The sequence below is a fragment of the Delphinapterus leucas genome, chromosome 10 (genome assembly GCF_059928025.1).
Source record: "Delphinapterus leucas isolate spDelLeu-1000000601 "Yukka" chromosome 10, BTC_Dleu_Yukka2, whole genome shotgun sequence".
Lineage (NCBI taxonomy): Eukaryota > Metazoa > Chordata > Mammalia > Artiodactyla > Monodontidae > Delphinapterus > Delphinapterus leucas.
In genome coordinates, this window is record NC_143138.1 from 32,403,468 (window position 1) to 32,414,094 (window position 10,627).

The following is a 10,627-nucleotide window of genomic DNA, read 5'->3' on the forward strand; positions in this document are numbered from 1 at the left end:
AAGCCACCCACAGCTACAGCTGCAGCTGCCACCTAGCCCAGGCCTGTGCCAGCAGAGTTCACCCCACCACCTCCCACGGGCTCCAAGGAAAGGGGCTGGGAGAGAACTGGCCCAGGGACCGGAGGCTGCAACAAGAGCTGCATGGAAAGCCCAGTACAATGGGGCAGTGTGCACCCCAGCCAGCTGGGCCAGTCAAAGGAACGGGTGACACACTGCCACCTTTCAGTTTCTGAAAGGGCCAGGGAATGATGCTTCCCAGTGAGCTGCCACCAGAGGAACCCACAGAGCAAGGATAAGGACTATGCTACAGCCAGGCTCCCCAGACCCTGAGAGGGACTACCTCACCCCCTCAGAATGAGCAATGCCCAGAAAGGCTAGCGTTCCCACACAGCTAGCCCAAGGAACACTCTTTCCTGAAAGCCTCCAGAACCACCTAGGGGAAGCGACACACCCCGGCTTTGAGATCTCAAGGCAAATGTGCCACAGCAGTGGAGTCCCAGAGACCCCCACCCAAGATGTGACCCCTGGGTCAGCAGGACAGGAAAGCCCTTCTGTCTGAAAGGCCTGCAGATGACAAGATGACTCGGGGAAGGAAGGGGAGAACAGAGACCACCCTGGCCCCACATATGGGCCTGGCCTTCTCCCAAGCCCAGGCCAACAATAAACACAGGCAGGAGAAGCCTCCGACAGGCTTCCCAACTGCCTCCTCACTGGGCTCCCCACATCGCTCTGACAGCCCCAGAGGTCAAAAGGCCATGAAGGGTGAGATAACCATCTAGCAGAGAAGATGACAACTCTTCCTGTGGGCTCTGACCTCTTCGCTGGACTGGCAAGGAAGCATGGCCACGGGCAGGCTACCTTCCGAATCCTCACCACACACACACACAAATAAATAAATAAACACCAGCTGGGTCTGGTTTGCTTTTGAAAGGTAGAGCAGCAAGTGACCTGGCTAATCCAAGGTTTCAGGAACTAGAGGAGACTCTCTCTGCACTAAAACAGGGGTTGAGAAATTAGGTAATTCTACTCCCTTCCCAGCCAAAGATGAAAGAGGAGTGAAGGAGAGAAACACGTGAGGCGAGAGTGTTGATGCCCGCATCACACTTGCACCCATCCTGGTTCCCACTCAAGGGCACTCCTGCTAGAAAATTTCATCCCAGAATAAAAGACAATCCCTCAGAGATAAGCAGGGTGCCCGCTGTGGCAAGAGCCTCTAGGAAAGCTGGTCCATCCTCCCAAGCAGCCAGCCCCCACGAACGCACCACGCTGGGCAGGAGGCTGCAACCAGGCTCCTCAAAGGCTCCAACGGGGAGGGACTCACTCCCACCCTCACCCCCCGGGGGTTAACTGTTAGGAGGGCAGAGCAAGCTGAAGAACAGTATGTATTACTATCGAGTTTTGTTTATTTTACAGGCGATACACGATGGGGAATGTCTGGAAGTACACAAAAATGATTAGAAAGATACATGATAGACGGTTAACAGTAGTTCCCTATCTTTGGGAAAAGGCTTAGACAGGAGCAGTGGGGGAAGAAAGGAAAGGTCTTTTTACTTTACTTTTAATTTTGTATACTTTTCTGTATGGTTGGTATTTTAAACGAGGACATACATTATGTTTATGATGAAAACATACAGCTCCTCAACAAACGGACAAAATCCCTCCATCTGTACTGTGCTTTACCATTCTGGAAGTGCTGTCCCTTCCATTACATTTCCTTTGATCCTTATAGCCTAGTGAGGCCCACGGAACAAGTGGAGTTCTCCCATTTTGAAGCGACAAGAGAGGTCAAGTGACTTGCCCAAGGCCACAGACACACTGGGACAGAACCCTCCATATCCAATTCCAGTGCAAAGCCTGGAAAGCTGTCTTCTCCAGGGAGCACAGGAAAGCGACTACAATTCTGCCCTAATTAAAGACCCTCAAAGACTTCTGAGATTGAATTCCCCACTTGGCTTTCCTGGGAAGGTGCAAAGAGGCCACTGCTCAGTACGCAAGGCGATAAGCACAGAGTTCTATCTCTCTGGTTGGCTGAGTGGAAGCACAGGGCTCTCGGGTCTAGGCTGACTTCCCAAAAAGCAGTCCCTACCCTCAGGGAGATCCCTGCCACAGTTTACTGTGAGAGCACAGAAGCTCTTCACAAATAGGGGGCCATGTCCTTTATAGATTCCAAATGTCACCTAGTAGACAGTTGGCACTTACGAGATAGACCAAACAAAGTTCTCACTCTTCTACTCATGGACTCAGTCCCTCTGAAGCCTAAAAGCACACAGCACAATCCAGTCCAGCTGGCTCACCCAATCTCCTCTCAAATCTGCTTAACATACAATGCAGCTTATTACTCCTGCCAAGATGCCATCAGGAAGATATGCCACATTGCAGTGTGCACCCCACACCGAGGGATGAGGGGTAGAGCCCGGGGAAAACTCCTTCAATCCACTTCTGCCTGCTGGTTTCATCCTTTTAGTTCATCTAGGCACTAACAAGGCTGTAGTAAGTCCTGGTTGTGAGCATGGAGCCCACCAAGACAGGACCAGTGATACAACAGAAAAGCAAGCAGGTTACAGTGGGCACTAAAAGGAGCTTAATGAATAACAAAGAGGATGTCAGCAACCAAAGACCTTTTAGAAGATGCTAATTAAGCAAGAAAATACACCTGTGTGTACTTCGATTCCTCTTTTAACTCCTTCCTGCTGGCTTAGGGATGTGTGATTAGAACATAAGGCTGAAAAGGGAGACAGCTGAAGCCAAGCACCTGGAAGATCATTTAACCACATTAACTCAACCCTGGAAAATAATTAGTAATGCAATTGTTAATACTATCACCGTTTGTTTATGCAGGACCTTCCTTCCTGAGGGTTCAAAAAGCTTTGCCAGATAGATCTTATCTGCTTTAGTCTAAGGAAGGACTGGGTTGGGTCACACAGGAACCAGAGTTGCTCAGCACCTACTATGTACAGTCTAACTAAACGCTCAGCCTTCAATAAATGACCTTGCCCCTAAGAAGCTTCAAAGAAAGAAGATCTTGCCCCGAGACGGGGAGACACAGGTTAACTGCTCCCCCACCATCACAGTGTGATGAGTGCTCTGAGGGCAAAGAGGAGAGGCACCTGGCTGGGGCAGGGGTTTAAGGACCAGACAAAAAGGTTGCCCTCCCGAGAACCCAGACAAATCTTCCTCTGGTTGTAAACTCACACTGGAGCACCACCCGGCATTATACAATTAAGAGGTCTAGACTTCTGGAAACAAATTCCTTTGGTGTTTGTTCAGAACTGGTGCCCGAAGAACTACTCCCATCAACGATACCAAAAACAAAAAGGCAAAGAATGGACAGCGACCCTCAGCTTCCAACCCCATTTCTGGGGAGCACCTGAGTTAAGCCTGTTCTGTGGCACAAGAAGATCATCGAAGCCGTAAGAAAACTGGGACAAGAAGTCTGGCTTCCTCAATGCCTAGATGTGTTCCATCAGCTTCACCCAACATTTTTCAGTCTACAAAACACCGGGGAACATGGATCATCAAACATGCCATCCAGTCATCCCCAGCCTTAACTATTGGATTGACCAAAAAGTTCGTTCGGGTTTTTCTGTACCATCTTACAAATCCACCACCTACCCACCCCCACCTGTACCCACCAAGGTCATCACCAATCTCGCATGCATGTCACAGTCCATCAAAGGAGTTGTTTCAACGTAACAGATGGGGAGAAGGATCAACAATCTTATTTTGCACACTGATGCTGTACCCAATCTCACCTTTTTTGTTGCTTCATCACAAAAAAGGAGACTCTCTCAATTTTACTCCCATCTCAGAAATGTTCCTGGCTACCTGGCAAAAATCAAAAGGTTTAGTCTACCTTGAATAAAAACAAAGCCTTTTCTTATCCACTGAGTTCTCCAAAGTGGGATTCATTCATTTAACAAATATTTACTGAGTATCCTTCATACGCCAGGCACCTTGCTACAGGCTGTGTACTCATTACCTCTAATGCTCAATACTCTTGCAAAAAAGGTAATGTAACCTTCACTTTATAGGGGACAAGACCAGTGATCCTACTGGTTAAGCAACCTGCCCAAAGTCGCACAGCTGGTAAGGGGCAGAGTCGGGATTAAAACCCAGCTCCAAAATCAGACTCCATCTACCACATTGCTCACCCCACTTCCAACTCCCCTCACCCCCACCCTCCCAGTCTCCCCTATCTCCCCACCCCCACCCCATGATCAGGGAGGGTGCCTCCTCTACAGGGTCAGCTCAGTGAAAGAGATAGACAGGTAAACAGAGAACTCACCACACAACATGGTAAGTGCCAGGACAGAGGTTCAAAGTGCTGTGGGGACCAAGAGGAAGAAAGGAAAGCAGGGAAGTCTTCTCATCGGAGGAGACAGAGAAGCTGGGTCTCAGGGGATGAGCAGAGCTTCAGAGACAGAGGTGAGCATTATGGAGAGTGAAGTGCACAAGCAAGAAGAAAAAAGTAAGCAGATGTCTAGAAAAGGTTCAGGAGCAGTAGGAAACTCAGAAGCAAGGAAATACAGGACAAATGAAGCAGAGTGGCAGCAACTCAGGCCAGAGGGTTGAATTTGGGCCAGAGTGCTTTGTGCATACCACGTTAAAGAGTGTGGACTTTATCCCAAACAAGGGAGAAACCATGGCCTTTCTAAGGGAAGAGACATTGGTTTTTTGTTGTGTTTTTTTTTTTTTTTTTTTTTTTTTGCAGTACGCGGGCCTCTCACGGTTGTGGCCTCTCCCGTTGCAGAGCACAGGCTCCGGACGTGCAGGCTCAGCGGCCATGGCTCACGGGCCCAGCCGCTCCGCGGCATGTGGGATCTTCCCGGACCGGGACACGAACCTGTGTTCCCTGCATTGGCAGGCGGACTCTCAACCACTGCGCCACCAGGGAAGCCGCAGAGACATTGGGTTTTTTTCTAGGAAAATAATTTTTAGAGCAGTAGGGTAGAGTAGGGAGAGACTGCCCACATTTCATTCATCTGTATGCACCACAGCATTATAAAGCACCTCTTATGTGCCCTGCACTATCCTAAATGCTAGAATACAATAGTAAGACAGTATCTGTTCTCAAGGCACTTAGAGTCTTGTGAGAGTCAGACAAGTAAACAGGCAATTACAATGCAGCCTAAGTGCCAAAATAGAAGTAAGCACAGAAGGACAGTAAAGGGCGGTGGGATCCCAAAGGAAGTGACATTTAAACTGAGACCACAAGAGCAATAAGGAAGGTAAAGGGAGTCTGGAATGTCTGCATTCCAGACAGCACGACGAGCTTGTGCAAAGGCCCAGAAGCTACAGAGAATGAGATAAATTTAGAGAGCTGTTAAGAGGCTGAATCCAGGTGAAGAAATGAAGGCCCAGTTTACCCACAGGTCCTCGGCACTCAAAATATGGTGGTGAGAAGGAGGTGAAGGGATTCGATTCAAAGATAATACATGAATATGGGGTGTTATGAGAAGAAACTGATTTAGACAACAACAAAAAGAAAATGCTAAAGGGGGAGAATTGGCTCAAAATCTATCAGCCTTCACCCTGAAGTTCAATCATTTGCTAAAATGTGACCTGAATCTAGAAAGTCTGAGGACTTCTACCAAAACACAAAGGTGTACTCTATGGAGATAACACGTTTCAGCATGCTGACCGAAGCACGAGTCAAGATAAAGCACATTATCCTGAGATACGTGGCTCCTCTATTGATGGAGAAGGGGAGCAGACTCACAGATGCTAACTCTCAAAATCACACATGCCACAACAGACTGAAAAGTTCATCACAGGGCTGCATCAGAATTCCCAGGGCAAACCCTAGGTCCTGAGCCCCCGACACCAGGCGCGTGCCTACCCTGATGGCAGAATGGAGAGTCATTTACTGAAGAAAAAGATGGACCCCGAGGGTGTGTTAAATAGACAGGACATGACTCAGAAGGAGGGGAAGAGTAAGTCATAAATACAGGGCAAAGGAAAGCCAGTCAATCAACCCTTGGGTACACCTCTGCCCCAAGGCTGCACACAGGTCTCCTGCCTGTTAAAAGGAAAGAGACCTGGGCTCGGCAACAGGGCCTTCCTCAACAACATAAGCTTTAGCAGAAGCACATTTACTTTCCACTTTCCTCTCATGTTAGAGGGAGGGAGCTGTCTAAAACGCCACATTTTTCCCCCTGTGTAGTTTGCTACTTTTTATTTTTAAAAGAAAGGTGCATCCAGACCGTCTATGAGTTTAACACTATGGCTACTTCAACTGCTCATGTCAGTAATCATAGTCAGATTGAGCCTTATATTTACATCTACATTAACTAACACCCACACCCACACCTTTAATGCATGCTAAGAATGGATCCCAATGTAACTCTGTCTGCTCACCCAACCCAGCCCAAGGTTTCCCAAAGCACAGTCACCAAGTTGAATCACAAAGAGAGAGTCCAGATTTGGCTAACATGGCACAGGGCGCTCCCTCACCAATCCCTGCATCAGTTATTATCTCTGAGAGGAAGGAGAGCTGAGATGAAGAGCTCAGCTCCTAAAACATTTTTTAAACAAACAAAAAATATTTTACTACAATATGGGTATACATCTAACTATCATTACAAGCAAACGAGATACACGTTGCCAGTAGGCATATTTAAAAGTTAATTTCATACCAAATGCAAAAAAAAAGGCTCAACTGCTGAAGCCAGATTGCCTGGGTTCAAATCCCAGCTCTAACACTTACTAGCTAGGTGACATTGAGCAAATTACTTAACCACTCTGCACCTCTATTTACTCATCTGTAAGATGGGGATACTAACAGTATTAAATTACTTAATACAGGTAAGGCACTTACAATAGTGCCAAGCACAAAGAATGTGCTCAAAAAGCACTATTATTATTATTATCACTCAACTACAAATTAGATAATTCTGCAGCCTCACAGCTTCAAACAGGAAGTCACTGGCATTTAAACATCACTTTAAATAGCTTAACAAGGATATTCTCACTACACACACAATCTATACTATCCCAAAGCTGTGCCTCTTCTCCTTAACATCAGGAGAGCAGCTCAAACCAGTACAGGTCCTCCACAGAGAGACACCAAGTTCAATCATGAAGCAGAAATTAGTGCTGAGATCTGACTAGTATAATAACAACAAATACATATTGTGTGTCAGGCACTGTTCTAAATACATTAATATACTGACTTATTTGACCCTCACACAACCCTATGAGATAGGTAATCTTACCATCCCCATTTGATTGATAAGAAAGCTGAGGCATAGTGAGCTGTGCAATTTCTAAAGGTCACAGAGCTACATATGGCAAAGTGCAGATTTGAATAGGCAATCTGGCTCCAGAGTCAGTGCTCTTAATCTCTATGTGCGCTCACCACACTGTCCTTGCTGATCGCAATTTCCTAGGGACATCCACAAATTGTTCGCAGAAAGAGAAGTTTCTCAACCTTCTAGAAAGGAAGTCACAGCTAAATAACACTAGTTCTTCAGATACTTGAAGATACTGAAGCTAGTCTAGTGACAGTGATTCGGATTGGTCTGCCTGGAGTAAGCCTTTTGCAGGCAGGGATGGGGTAGGAGTGGGGAGCAGGAGATGGTTAGTGCGGAGTCCTAGATCAAACCAGATTTGCCAGTCCAATCATGGAGCAGATGCTGGCCCTGAAACAGGCTCCAGTAAGAAGCATGCTCCCAACTCTGGCTTGGGCATAACCACAGGGCATCAAAGGAAGTGAGGACCATACTCACAGCACTCTGTAGCTCCAGACCCCTTCTCTTTTCTCCAACCCCAAGTCCACTATCTCTCAAGCCATGCTTAGTTTTGCTAATGAAACTGATTTTTTTTTTTAATGTGGTTTGATGGGAAGAATATAAAGGAAGAGAAGAAAACTACCAGAAGAGAAAGGGGCAACTTTTACAATCCTTTCCTTCCATCACCACACTGGTCCAGGTTGTAAAGCAGCTCTCCAAAATCAGGTGCCTCACGGACAGAATGATGTGAAAAATGTTCGCAGAGCTTTACCCCAGTCAGCTTGACCTCTTACCATAAACTGACCTGGGTTTCTCCTCCCTAATCCCAACCTGCCTCCCGCCCTCCTCTGACCCCACCTACCCACCAAATCCACACCCCCAAAGAACACTAACAAGCCCTTCTTACCAAAAGAAACGATCGAAAGAGACAGACATGCTGCAAGAGTGAATTCAGGAACTGGTGACAGCAGGTACCTAAATGGTTAGTGAACACCACCAGAAATTTGTTTTCTTATGACTCCCCACCATCTGACACCCACAAATCTCCACTTCCGGCAGGATACCAAACTGAAGATGTGATGGGGAGAGCAAAGAAAATACAGTGAGCATGAACTGCTTGTGACAGGGATGTGTTCAAATACTTTCAGCCTGATCTCTACGCTCTTGCCCACGTTCGCCTGCACAGGTGAAGGCATACACGGCTCAATTCTACACCCAACTCTCAAAAATCAGCGTGAGATCTAAGAACATTAACTTAGGGACCACAGGCAAAGGGCAGCCTCTATAGAAGAGTGCCCTTCTCAGATTAAATAATTTTCAGCATCACTCGTAGCCCATGCATCCTGCTCCGCTCCCAGGGAGCATGCCAGCCTGTCACCGGAGGCCACCTTACCCGCTCTGGGGTTGAGCTGGGGCAAGTCGCTACCTCTTCTTCTTTCCAAGTATTGTGATTTCTTCCAGTCCCTGGGGCCCCTGAGTCTTCAGCTGAAATTGGGGCAGATGCTGCTATAAGAACTGTGAAAAGGCTGATCTAAGTCTAGAAGATGGTCATTTGATTGGCTTTAGTTCCCTCTTTACCAAACCTGCCCAACATCCTTCAGGTCTCTCTTCCCCCCTTCCCTACTCTCCTCCTCCACGGAAAAGACCCCTTTCCTCTCCCACCGGCCTGGTACGGTCGGGCCTCCGCCCCACACTCCAGGCTTTTTACTCTCCGCTAAGAAGTTCCGCTCCAGTTCGTGACTCTGCTTTTCCGGGGCTGCGTACCTACTTCTGGTTGCCCCGCCTCGGATCCCCTGCCCCAGGGCTACCACTGGAATCTAGGCCCCCTCCCCTCCATTCCTATCGCCTTTTTTTCTCTCCGCCTCCAACCTTCCACCACTCCATTTCCTCTTCTTAACCCCGGTGCTAGTCCTTCCTCCGCCCCAACTCCATGTTGGTGTCCCCATGATCCCCTACAAGTCTAAACTCCCGGCCCGACTACTCCAATCCCACAACAAACTTTCTGCCGCTGCCCACTCCCTTCAGACCGCCATCTTGCCGCAGGGCAGGCCGGGTAGTGGTCACGGCCGCGGGAATCCCCACGCACTAGGCGCCGTGCGTCATCGGGGGCGTGGTCATGGGGGCGTGGCTTCCAACTGGGGAATAGTGGGGCGCCAGACAAGGTGGAAAGACGGGGAGCTCGTAAGAGCAGGCTTTGGTGGCCTGGCAGCAGAAGAAGGAAGGAGGTGTCAGGAGTAGGGCGATAGCGAGAAAAGTGGGGAAAGATTCTGGTATTCAAAAAACAAAACCAAAAAAGACTGGGGGCAAACAGCACAAAAATATAGTGAGGGAGTTGCAGCACTGGTTCCCCATCACCCAAAGGATAAAAGGCAGTTTTTTAACTTGCCACATGGAAATCTCTAAGACCCAGCTTCTTCGCCCGTTCATCAGCCTCATTTTCCACCTCTCCCGGGGACTTCATGTTCCCCATTGTCCTGTTTTCAGGCCATTAGGCCTGAAAACGTCCAAGCCCTCTCCTCCCCTTGCATTATGAATTCCTACTCCTCCTTCAGCCCTCAACTCAAATTATCACCTCCTCCAGGAAGCCTTTCCCAATATCCTAGATTGGATTTGGTGCTCCTTTTGCTGGGTATCTCTAGCCACTTGCACATAACTTCATTGTAGCTACCTGTGCTGTAATTATTTATTTACATGTTGTGTCTCTCACTAAACTGCTGCTCCTTCAGGGCAAAAACTACATCTGATTACATCTTCATATTCCCTAGCAGGTGCCTGGCACACAATAAATACTTAAGAAATAAATAGCATAGCATTCTGCCACTCACTAAGAATACTCCTGCCTCAGGGCTTTTAGGCTTGCTCTTCCTTGTGCCTGGGATGAGCTTCCTCCAGATATTTCCTCTCATTGTGTCTCTGCCCAGATGTTACCACCTCAGAGAAGCCTTCCCTGGCCAAACTATCTAAAACAACATCCCCAATCACTCTCCCTTACCCTGCTTTAATGTTTTCTTTCACAGCACTTATCACTATGTGACATATTATATTTTTGTTTGTTTGTTGACCATCTCCCACTATAATGCAAACTCCAGAGCTCTGGGACCTTTTTCTCATTCATTACTGTATCTAAAGCAATGCCTGGTATAGTAGGCACTCAATAAATGTTTATTGAATGAATAAATGGCATGGAGATAAGTGATAGAGGGATTTTGGAATGTAGTGATGGGGAGAAGAAATTGAAAATACTGTAAAATAGGGAAATGCATAAATGGAAGGTACAGGTCCCTAAGGCCAGACTTGGCCATATCAAGAATGGGAAGGAAGACAGAAGCCAGACGCAGCAAGGGAGGGAGGGAGTAGGGTGAGGGCCAGGTGGAACTCTGGAGCAGGGTCCTCAGGGA

At 47.7% G+C, this 10,627-nt stretch overlaps 1 protein-coding gene across 7 annotated transcripts in view; it reads right to left on the reverse strand.

Moving 5' to 3' along the window:
* The window catches only part of TJAP1 (tight junction associated protein 1), a 25,069-nt gene extending 14,787 nt beyond the window's left edge, over positions 1-10,282 (reverse strand). For 3 of the 7 annotated variants that reach the window (XM_089918684.1, XM_089918680.1, XM_089918677.1), the window contains exons 1-2: positions 9,229-10,282; positions 8,623-8,714 (exon numbers count right to left, since the gene is read on the reverse strand). The gene's annotated coding sequence lies outside the window, so the exon portion shown is untranslated. The other 4 variants (XM_089918682.1, XM_089918678.1, XM_089918683.1 and 1 more) reach the window with 3 other exon arrangements.
* Positions 10,283-10,627: the final 345 nt, after the last annotated feature.